The following is a 10,837-nucleotide window of genomic DNA, read 5'->3' as shown; positions in this document are numbered from 1 at the left end:
GAGCGGGGCCACCCGGGGGACAGCTGGGAACAGAGAACATAAATGCCATGGAATCCTGGAAACCTGGAATCATCAAGGTTGGAAGAGACCTTCAGGATCATCCAGTCCAACCATGCTCTGAGCCTGGGGGGACACACAGAGGTGGGCAGGACCCTGAGGCTCTCAGGGCCGGTGTTTCAGGAAGGGGCCCTGCCTTTGGAGATGCTGTTCCATGTGAGCCAGTGCTGGGAGTGTCTTGACAAGTTTTACTGCTTTCTGGGGCATTTTCACACAGACTCAGCAAAACGATTGGGGGAAAAAAAAAAAAAAAAGAAGTGTGAGAGAAATAAAAAAGTCGCAGCTGCTCTGGCACAGGCTCAAAATCCCAAAGAGTTTTTGGCTGAAACGTGCCAAGGGGAAAAATTAATTCCAATAAACAGAGAGGTGAACTCCTTTTTGCCCCCAGTTTGTCCTCTGTGGTGGAGTGTGGGATCCTCCTCCGCTGATCCCAGGATCCAGGGCCTCTCCCTGGCTGTGGGGTCCCGTGCCAGCCCCCCCTGCCACAGGCCACGCTGGTCCCCTGCCAGTCCAAATGCAGCATTCCAGCTCTGCCAGCTCCTGTGACAGCCAGTGATTTTTTTCCCCACTAAGAATGCAGCAGTGGGAGCCATGTGATGACTCCAGACTCTTGGTGGCCATTAATTTTCCCTAATGGAAACCTCGATTAACTCCTAGAAGGAAGCAGCTCTGGATCCATGTGGACGAGACCCGTCAGAAATCAGGCCCTGGGGAGCCCACCAGGAGCCCTGTTGGAGCTGGAATGATGCTGGAAGGGCTCAGGGATGTTGGGGACTCAGTCCTTGCTTGGTGGGACGCCCTTGGCATGGCTGGAGGGCAGCCCAGACCCCCCACCCCAAAAGTCCCCAAGCAGATCCAGCCAAGCCACAGGGCCTGGGGACAGCACCGTGCCTGGGACTCCTGGTTGGGGTGGGGCTGAGCTGGGGGTGTGACCCCCAGAGCTGTGCTGGCCAGAGGCTCTGCAGAGCCCCAGACCTGAGGGACAGTGACACAGCTGGCTGGAGGGGACACCCCCGGCTGTCCTTGCCACGGGCAGGGCCCAGCCTGGGTGACCCTCTCCAGGGCAGCACCAGGGAGGTCCCGTGGGCTCACTTTGCTTAGGTCCCCCATCAAAACCCAAAATGCCTCTTCCCCCTATCTGTGCCACTCTGGCAGGACTCCAGTGTGCAGATGGGGGGCACAGCCCCCACTGTGGGGTTTTTGGGGGGCACAGGGCAGAGCTGCTGCCACACCAGGAGGTGTGTCCGTGACCTGCTCCACTCAGAGCTGGAATTCTTCCCCCTACAAAGCCCATTTCCTCCTCCCCACTCTGCCCTGAGCCCGATGTCTCTGTGTCTGCACTTGTGCTGTGCTGTCATAGCAGGAGCCCCTGAGGGGACACATCTCACCCTGTATTTGCTGACAGAGCCCGGCCGGACCTGCCCGCTCTGCAAACGCAGCCTGAGCCCGTGACTAAGCCCAGTTACTTTTAATAAATATTTGGTAATAACAATGGAAGTTTCTTTGGCCAAGTACCTGCTGTTTTGAGCTGTCACCAGCAGGAACACCATCAGGTGAAGGGTTTTGATCCAAGCAGGAAGGAGAGGGACCTTTCCCCTCTCCAACTGCTTGGGCTTCGAGTGACAGCACAGACCTCGCCTGCCCTTCTCCTGCTGCCTTTAGCAACCCCTGACTGAGCTCTTTTTCCATGCCTGGGTCAAGGTGTCCCTTCTGGCAGTGAAGTCACCCCAAAGGTGACAAACTCCCACAGAAGGAGGACTTCCCCCCATTCCCTTTTTTAAGGTCCATGGCTCAGTTTTGCAGAGCCACCCGACACCAGCACCAGTTGGTTTCCTCAGGGCCTTTGCAGGCTCAGCAGCCCTCAAACCCAACCCAACTACTTCCCTGCCCAGAGACGGAGACAGCAAATTATCCCTGGTTTCCCAGCACAGGGTTTTTCTCCTGCTTTCCCCTGGCATAATGCTCATGGTGGGGCTCAGCCCACCCTGGATCCCCTTTGCAAGGCCATCACTCCCTTGCTAGGGGACGGGGGGCTTGCACAGCATCCAGGTTCCACATGGAGCTGATCCCTGGCTTGGATGGGAACACACCTGCTCCCAGCACTGCTGCTGCCTTTCCAGGGCTGCTCATCCCCAGGGATTAGCTCTCAACCCCACAGACCCCCCAGGTGATGATTTATTCCCCATGGCCAGTGATTTATTCCCCATGGCCAGTGATTTATTCCCCTCAGCAGGTGAGGGCAGCACTGCCCAGCTCATTTTCTCATCCTGGCAGCCGAGTGGTTTCTGTTTGCCCTCCCTAATCCAGGAAGGTTCTCCAGGTACCAGGATACATTACCAGAGGAACCTCTGCCAGTGGATGTGCCCTGGTTCCTCCTTCCCACTGTGAGCCTTGGCTCTGCTCCGGGCTTTGCTGCTGCTGCCCAGCCCTGCCCAGCCCGAGTGGCAGAGCCACCTGTGTCCCCTGGGAGCAGCCTGGGGACAGTGCAGTGACACTGTGGGGTTGGGAGTGTCCCTGTGATAGGGAAAACCTCGTTCTGTGATCCCTGCTTGTCCCAAAGGCAGTTGGGAGAAGGCAATTTCAGGCACTATATCCAGGTCTATATCCACATTCCCAGGCTGCCTGAGCTCAGGAGTTTTGGGAGAGGGTGGCTGGGCTGTGGGGTGTGCACTAGTGATGATCAGCTCAGATTTTACCCCTAAACCTTTCCCTACCTGTCCACTTCTGATCACCTCATTTTTATCTAAACCTGATCATTCTCTGCCCTTTAGAGCACCTCAAATTTACTCTCAAAACCTTCCCTACCTGTGCACCACTGATTACCTTTTTTTTTACCTCAAACTATTTATTTTCTGCCCTATAGACTGCCTCAAGTTTACTCCCAGTATTTTCCCTTCCTGACTGCCTCAGTTTACCTACAAACCTTCCTTCTGTTCACTGCAGATCCCCTCAGTCAGGCAGTGAGCTGGGCAGGGCTGCTGCAAATGCCTTCCCCAACCTCCCTGGCTCTGCCAAAACCCCAAACTGCACATTTTTATAGTCTCAGGGTCCCCAGGGTTTGGGCACACGTGGAATTCAGCACTGCAGCCACTCTGCACCAACAGGGTAGTGAGTGTCCCTCCCCAGAGCATCATCCATGGCTCTGTAGTGCCACCCGGGCTGTCCCTGGAGGGGGCAGGTGCCATCCCGGCTCAGGGATTTTCTTGCCATTGCTTGCCCTGGTTCATGACCCCTCTGGCTGAGCCACCTGCGACTGCCCAGGAGGAGCAGGAGAGGCTGCAGGGAATCTGGGAGCGCCAGTGTGACACTGCCAGTGTGACCAGAACTGGACGAGGGCTGGGCTGTGCTGGGCACCCCCATGGGCAGCGTGGCCGTCCTGGTGAGGACGGGCAGGAGAAGGGGTGATGAGAAGTGCTGGCCCAGTGTTTTTCTGCCAGCTGCTGCCTGTCTCACCTGCTCTCAGGTGTCTCAGTGTGACACCTCCTCCCAGCAGAGGCAGCGGGGGTGCTGGACGGGTCCAAGGTCGCTCCTCCACCCCCGAACACAGGAGCTGTGCCCGGTGGGATCCCAGAGCTCCCGCCATCGGAGAGCCGGGGGCGGCCGCTCCGCTGCCTCCCCGGGAGGAAATTGCTCCTGATGAAATTCAGCCCACATTCCCTTCTCATTCCCTTCCCATTCCCTCCCTCTCACCGCATCGTGCCAAACGCGCTCCCCGCCCCCGCCTCCCCCGCGCTTCTCCCGCCTGCCTTGATCTGAGAGAGGCATCGAATCCCTCCCAGCAGCTCGTTTTCAAACAGCATCAGAGCTGCTTTGCAGGCGATTTGGATGCCAGGCACTGCAAACACACCATTTGTACCCGCTAGACGGAAACTGTCCCCGTGTCCCCGTGCCCGCGTCTGTCTCCACACCTAACGCAGACAGAGCAGGTTCTGCTCTTCATTCAGCAGCTCAAGCCTTGGCTGTGTCTGCTCCCGGCCCTGGGAGCCGCTGGGTCCCGCTCAGAGGTGGGGCCGTCGCAGACGAGTCGTGTCCCCTTGTCCCCGTCCCCTTGTCCCCGTCAGTCTGAACTGAGCCACAGAGTCGGGGTGTGCTGAGCTGGGAGGGACCCACGAGGACCATCCAGTCCAGCTCTTAACCCTGCCGAGGACCATCCCCAAGAGTCACACCCTGTACCTGAGAGCATTGTCCAAATACTCCCTGAGCTCTGTGCCCGCTGCCCTGGGGAGCCTGGTCAGTGCCCAGCCACCCTCTGGGGGAAGAACCTTGTCCTGAGATCCAACCTAAATCTGCCCTGACACAACTTCAGGCTGTTCCCTGGGTCACCACAGAGACGAGATCAGTGTCTGCCCCTCTTCTTCCCGTGGCAGAGGGGAGCACATAGCAATAAAATCCCCAAATTCACTCCCGTCCCCGCTGTGGGATGGCCCTCACCTGGTTCTCACACGGGAATGTCACAGGTAGGGGCAGGAGGGAGCTCATGGCCCGGGCTGGGGACCATGGACACGTCCCCCTCACCCTCTTCTATTGTCTCACTCCCATTTCTGATCCACTGGTCACTCCAGTCTTGGGGGAAGAGCTGCCAGTTGGTGTGACTTGTGTGACACGTCCCCAGTCAGCACCAGGCTTGTCCCATGTTTGCACGGAATGAACTCAAAGCACCAACAGGTGAAGGAGACTCCCACATTCCATCTGGGGCTCAGTGACCTCCTCCCTTCCAGCAGGAGCTGCCCAGCCCCTCTCCTGTGTCCAGGTGTAGCTGGGAGGTGACAGTGGTGACACCACAGTTCCCTGTCCCTTTGCTTACTGGAGCCTCTCAAGGTTTTCTCAAGGTTTTCTCCCAGTTTTCTCCAAGTTCTCTCCCCTCTGCTGTGCCCTGTCTCTGCTCACTGGGGCTGCCCAGAGGGATGGTCCTTCCCAGCCTCTTTCCTGGTTCAGGTCATGCTGAGGTGAGGTGCCAATCCCCAAAGTTCTCCACTTTCCCTGTCCTCACATGTACTACATCACAATATGAACTCAAACAGTGAGGGAAGAACCTCCCCATTCCCCAGCTCTTCCTGCTCTGCCAAGTCCAGCACAGGGAGTCCTGGTTTTTTTTGGCTGCCTACTCTCCCTCCACATCCTCAGGGTGGGATGGGAGCTGTTGTGTTAAAGACAAGATAAATTATGCTGGCTTGCAGTGATGGCAGAGCTGATTCATAAGCCAGGTGGGTCTACAAGGTCTAATTTGGGAGGGCTGATGGCTGATGAATCCTTTGGTAACCTTGGGAAAGTAACTTTTCCTTGAGGAGCACCTCCCAGCCTAATGCCATTTCCCTGCCATGCCAGTGCTCAGGCCCTGCAGGGCAGAGAGGCTCTCATGGCTGGGAAATAGATTTTTAAAAGGGAATGTTTTCATAGAAAACACCTTATAATTTGCCAGGAGGGTCATCACCGATGATTTTAAAGGTCTTTTCCAACCTTAATGACTCTATGGTCTCTATCTATGTGTTGGTCTCAGAGCCTTGGCCAACAGCAGTTTGAAGATAGTCTTTCTCTCAAGAAATCCAGCAGTTTCCAGCTGTTCAGAGCCTCTTCTGACCCTCACATGAAGCTCCACAGTGCTCCATGGTTTGCCTGCCAGAAAAACCCTCATTCCTTCTGCCTGTCGTGGGGACCACACGTGGGCATCAGACTGCTCTGGCTGCCCTGATGCTGAACGGGGTTGGACGTGGCTCCAGGGTATGAGGGAATTTCTCCAGCTTCATCCTGTGGGAATTGGCACCATGACTCAGGCTGCCTGGAGCCAGGCCCCTCTGGCAGCCTCGGGAGGCTGGAGGAGACTGGAGGAGACACGTTCCCCTCGGGCTGTTGATAGCTCAGCTCCGGGCTCTGTGCAGTCACAGCTGCTCTCACGCACCCAATGCGGCTCCCGGGGGTGTGGGTGGGGGACAGGCACGGAACGGGGCTGCAGGAGCCTTCTGGGGAGCGCTGGAGGTGACAACAGGCACTGCGCTGGCACCCGGCCAGCGTTATTAGTGTCTCACTTTCACAGGCAACAAACCCGCCCACGTCCTCCACGGAAGGGAAAACTGTTTGGAAACAAGAGCTGTACCTGGCACAGGGATGCAGAGACACCTCCCTGCCCGAGGGCACCTCCCCACGCAGCTCCCTGGGCTGTGGCGTTGGCAGGAGAGAGGCAGCTGTGCCCGGGGGTCCCAGTCCGCTGTGACCGTCCCCCCCTCCCGGTCCCCTCCCTCTGCTCACAGCAGCTCCTCCCAGCGCTGAATATGCGAGAGGGGCCGAAGATCGCTGCTCCCCGCCTGGCACCGTGAATTATTCATCCAGCAGGAGGCACGTTGGACTGGTAAATCCACCCCCCACCCCCAGCACGCAGGAACACTGGGAATGGGTTTTCCAGGCCCTGCTGGGGGACCTGGGCCAGGCATGGTCCAGCCTGTCTGGTGCCCTTTCCCCTGCTCCACCACTGAGTGACCTGGAATTCAAGGTTGCTCTTGCCCTGGGCCAGTTTTTTTTCTGCTCTGCTCCAGGATAAACCCTGGAGCAAACCTTGGGGTCCTCCTGCCACAGGCTGATGCTCCTGGGAATGACCAGGACAGAGGTGTTCCCAGGGATGGGGTGCTCCCAGGGGTGCTCCCGGGGGCGTTCCCAGGGATGGGGTGCTCCCGGGGGTGCTGCAGAGGAGGGAGTGCTCCCAGGGAGCATCTGGGCTCCCAGCCCAGCTCAGGGTGCGGGGCAGGTGCCAATGCCAGGGTTGCCAGGGCCGGTTCAGCAGGGGACAGCCTGGCTCGGCTCCCTCGGGCAGCCCTGTGCTCTCCCTGCAGCCCCAAACCCCCGGGGCAGCCCCTGCCAGCCCCCAGCCTCACCTGTGCCTTCTACCGAGCATCCCAGCGAGCATCCCAGAGCGAGGAAGGAGGAGCTGAGCATTCCAGAGGAAGGGAGGAGGAAGGACGGCGACGGCTGGAGGCAGCAGCCCGGCACGGCTCTCCCCCCTCACCTCTCCGCCGACAGCTCCGGCCACCCGGCTGACCCCCGCGTGTCTCTCGTCCTCCTGTCACTCCGTGTTTGTGTCCCCGCTGCCGCAGGGCTGTTCCCTGCCCAGCCACCCTCCTCGGTGGGGAACAACCAGGACTGCAGGCAAAGGGGAACTGCTGCCGACTTTTGCATTCTCCCGAGCCATCGGCTCTGTCGGTGCCTTCCGAGCTGATTAAACTTGGATCCCGGGCAGGGCAGCCCCATGAGCAGCTCACCAGGCTGCTGGGAGGCAGGAAAGGAGGCTGGGGGGCTTCTCCAAGTCTGGGAAGCAGGAGGGAATTTTTTATGCTGAGTGTGAGGCCCTGGCACAGGTTGCCCAGAGAAGCTGTGGCTGCCCCTGGATCCCTGGAAGTGTCCAAGGCCAGGTGGGACTGGGCTTGGAGCAACCTGAGCTAGTGGAAGGTGTCCCTGCCTATGGCAGGGGGGCTGGAATAGATGACCTTTAAAGGTCCTTTCAAACCTAAACCATTCCTTGATTAGTGGGGACCTGATCCTTCTTTCAGACAGACCCTGGTGCAAAGATGCTGGAGCTGTTTATTGGGGGCCACCCCACCCACCTGGGCGTTGAAGGGACCTACTTTTGGGGGAGCAGCATCTCAGACCACACCAGCCTGAGGAACACTCCATGTTGGGTGACACTGAGCCAAGATGTCCCTGCTCCACCTCATGGGGCCTGTCCCACCTTCAGGCTCCACCTCGGTGGCTCCATGTACCACATCATCTCACTTCAACATCTCCCTGTCCCTTCCCAGAACAAATCTCACCAAGACTCCATCTAGTAAATCCTCTGCACCTCCTGGAAGCCTCCAAACATATCTCAGTGAGAAGAAGAGAGTGGGATGAAGCAGGAGCTGAGGTGCATTACAGCCAAAGGAAGCATCACCTCACTGCTCTCCACATCTCACAAAAACTACCAAAGCTTTATTAAACTATAGGAGTAACAACACTCAGTCACAGCACTGCTGCCATTAATCCTTGGTAATTGTTTCTATAATTAAAAGCCCCACTGTGTCCTGTCTCTCCAATAAGATTTATCAGATGGGGAGCACTCTTGCATGAACGATGCCCGGCTGGTGGGAGGACATCTGCTCTGGGCTGCTGGCATTGCAGAGAGTGCCTGGGGGATGCCTCCAGCACTTGCTGACCCCTCACCATCCCCACCACCTCAGGCTCTCCAACCCCAGGATGAAATTCCCATCCTCGAAACACCCCTTTGCTGCAGGATATTGGGAAAAGGTTCTTCCCCCACAGGGTGCTGGGGCACTGCCCAGGCTCCCCAGGGCAGTGGGCACGGCCCCAAGGCTGCCAGAGCTCCAGGAGTGTTTGGACAACGCTCTGAGGGACAGGGTGGGATTGTTGGGGTGTCTGGGCAGGGCTAGGGGTTGGACTGGATGATCCCTGTGGGTCCCTCCCAGCTCAGGACATTTTAAGAATCTGTGACTGATCAACATCAGGGAATGGACCCACAAGTGAGCTGTAGCCAAGGACAAAACTAACTCATGGGTGAAAACAGCAAAAGAGAAGCCACCCACTTCCCTGGAAGCACAGGAAGGCTGGGAATCATGTCAGCAGATCCTGCTCTGCCTCTGCTGTGACTGCATTAAACACCCAAACCGAGAGGGTAAGACCTGCTCTTTGCTTGCTGGGGAGGAACTGGGTGGTCTCGAGATTCCCTCTGTCTGTCAGAGACCCTGGAGCTGATGAGGGGACTGGCTGGAATGTGCAGCAGAAGCTGCAAACCAGGATAAATCCATGGCTGCACAGAGCTGCTCTGGGCATGAAGCTTCCTTGGCTGTTGGCTCCTGAGAAAGCATCTGTGGTGATAAAGCAGGAGATGGAAGAGTCATAGGTTGGAAAAGCTCTCTAAGATCATCCAAGTCCAACCATTAGCCCAGCACTGCCAGGCCCACCACCAAACCATGTCCCCCAGTGCCACATCTGTGGTCATTTGTCATCACTCTGAGGTCCCAGCACACTCCCCCCTCCCTCAGGCTCTGCAGGAACAGCAGCCGGGGGCAGGGGCCTGGAGCCCCTGGAAGCACCCACGGCAGAGAGGGGGGACATGGAGCCAGGATGAGCAGAGCAGAAAGGCCCCAAAGCAGGACCTGCAGCCTCACCCACCTCTTCACATCTCAGGCACCTGCCCAGGGCTCCCCTCCCTGCAGGGGGTGGTTTGGGGACATCAGGAGGACGAGTCACCTGCTGTGGGCAGAGGAACATCCACAGCTATGGATGAGGTCCCTGGGGAGAAGGGTGGTGGCAGAATAAGAGGGGACGGGTGACAAGCCATGCTCCAGCCCTGAACTGAAGCCACAGGTGCCCCTTCTCGTGCAGAGAGAGCCAGGGTGCTCTGGGCAAGAAACTCAGCACCATCCCAGAGTGGTTTGGGTTGGGAGGGACCTTAAAGATCATCTTGTTCCAACCATGGAACAGGGACACCTCCCACTAGCCCAGGTTGCTCCAAGCCCATCCAGCCTGGCCTTGGACACTTCCAGGGATCCAGGGGCAGCCACAGCTTCTCTGGGCAACCTGTGCCAGGGCCTTCCCACCCTCAAAGACTTTCTTCCCAATATCTAATCGAAATCTCCTTTCAGTTTAAAACAATTCCCTGTCACTGCTCTTGTAAAATCTCTCTCTAGAGAGACTGGCCAACCCTTGGCCCCTGGGGGCTCCTCTACACCCCCCAGCTGGAGCCACCAGAAGGTCACACATTAGCCCCAGCAAGGCCCTCATCCCTCCTTCCCTCTGTGGGGCTGGAATTGGAGTCACCCGTGGCCCTCAGCCATCCCTGTTGCATCCCACTTCTCTGAGCTAATATCTTGCAGCATCCTAAACGAACAAATTCAGATGAACAAACAGAGGGAGTTTTGGAGGGTGCAGGGATGAAGCTAATCAGACCTGCAAATGACTCTCCTTTCTGGTGTGAGTCACACCGAGTGTATGAGCATATTAATGCTCCCAGCACGCTCCTCTTCCCAGCTTTGTTTCCAAGAGCTTTCACTGGGGTTTGGCTGCAAAGACACACTCCACAGCTGCTGGGGGAGAGGCACAGCTCAGCTCAACATGACAACTTGCACAGGGGGTCTGACCCGCTGGAGATCACTTTTCCATCACTCTGCTCACACTCTGACATGCAATAAATCTCCAGGTCTCAGCTGGACCTCAGCCCAGTCGTGGCATCTGGTGCAGCACCAGCCTCTCCATCCCCCCCAACTGTGACCAACAGCTTGGCTCCAGTTGAGTCTCCAGCAAGGGCAGCAGCACAAATATGGGCTCAAAGCCTTTGGGAGACTCCAACATTCTCAGTACATGAGCCAAAAGTGCCTGGGCTGGGAACTGTGCAGCTCTGAGGGGTTGGCTGCACTGCCAGGGGTGTCAGTGATGGCCAGGATGGCTCTGGCACTGGTGTGACCATGTGCTCCCAGTTACACACCTGGGGGGAGCCCTCCCTGCAGTGAGGGGCTAAAACACTGCTCAGGTGGTCCAAGGCACCTCTGGACTCTCAGATCCAGGTTATCCACAGGGAGGAGAGTCAGCCCTGATGGAAAGCCCTCAGTGGCAACTGCAAGACCCCAAAGGGCAACTTGAGGCACATGACTGGGTCCTTCCTGCCCAGCCCTGAGTGGAGCAGAGCCCAGCAGCAGTCCTGTCCCTGAAGCACCACGTGCTGTGTCCTCAGAGAGGCACAAATTAACTCCCCGTCCCCAGGCCTGGGCACCTCCTCCTGACCCAACCCTGCTCTGTGAGA

This window comes from Lepidothrix coronata, unplaced genomic scaffold (genome assembly GCF_001604755.1).
Source record: "Lepidothrix coronata isolate B3197 unplaced genomic scaffold, Lepidothrix_coronata-1.0 Scaffold336, whole genome shotgun sequence".
In the NCBI taxonomy this organism is placed as follows: domain Eukaryota; kingdom Metazoa; phylum Chordata; class Aves; order Passeriformes; family Pipridae; genus Lepidothrix; species Lepidothrix coronata.
Note: the sequence above shows the minus strand (reverse complement) of the source record.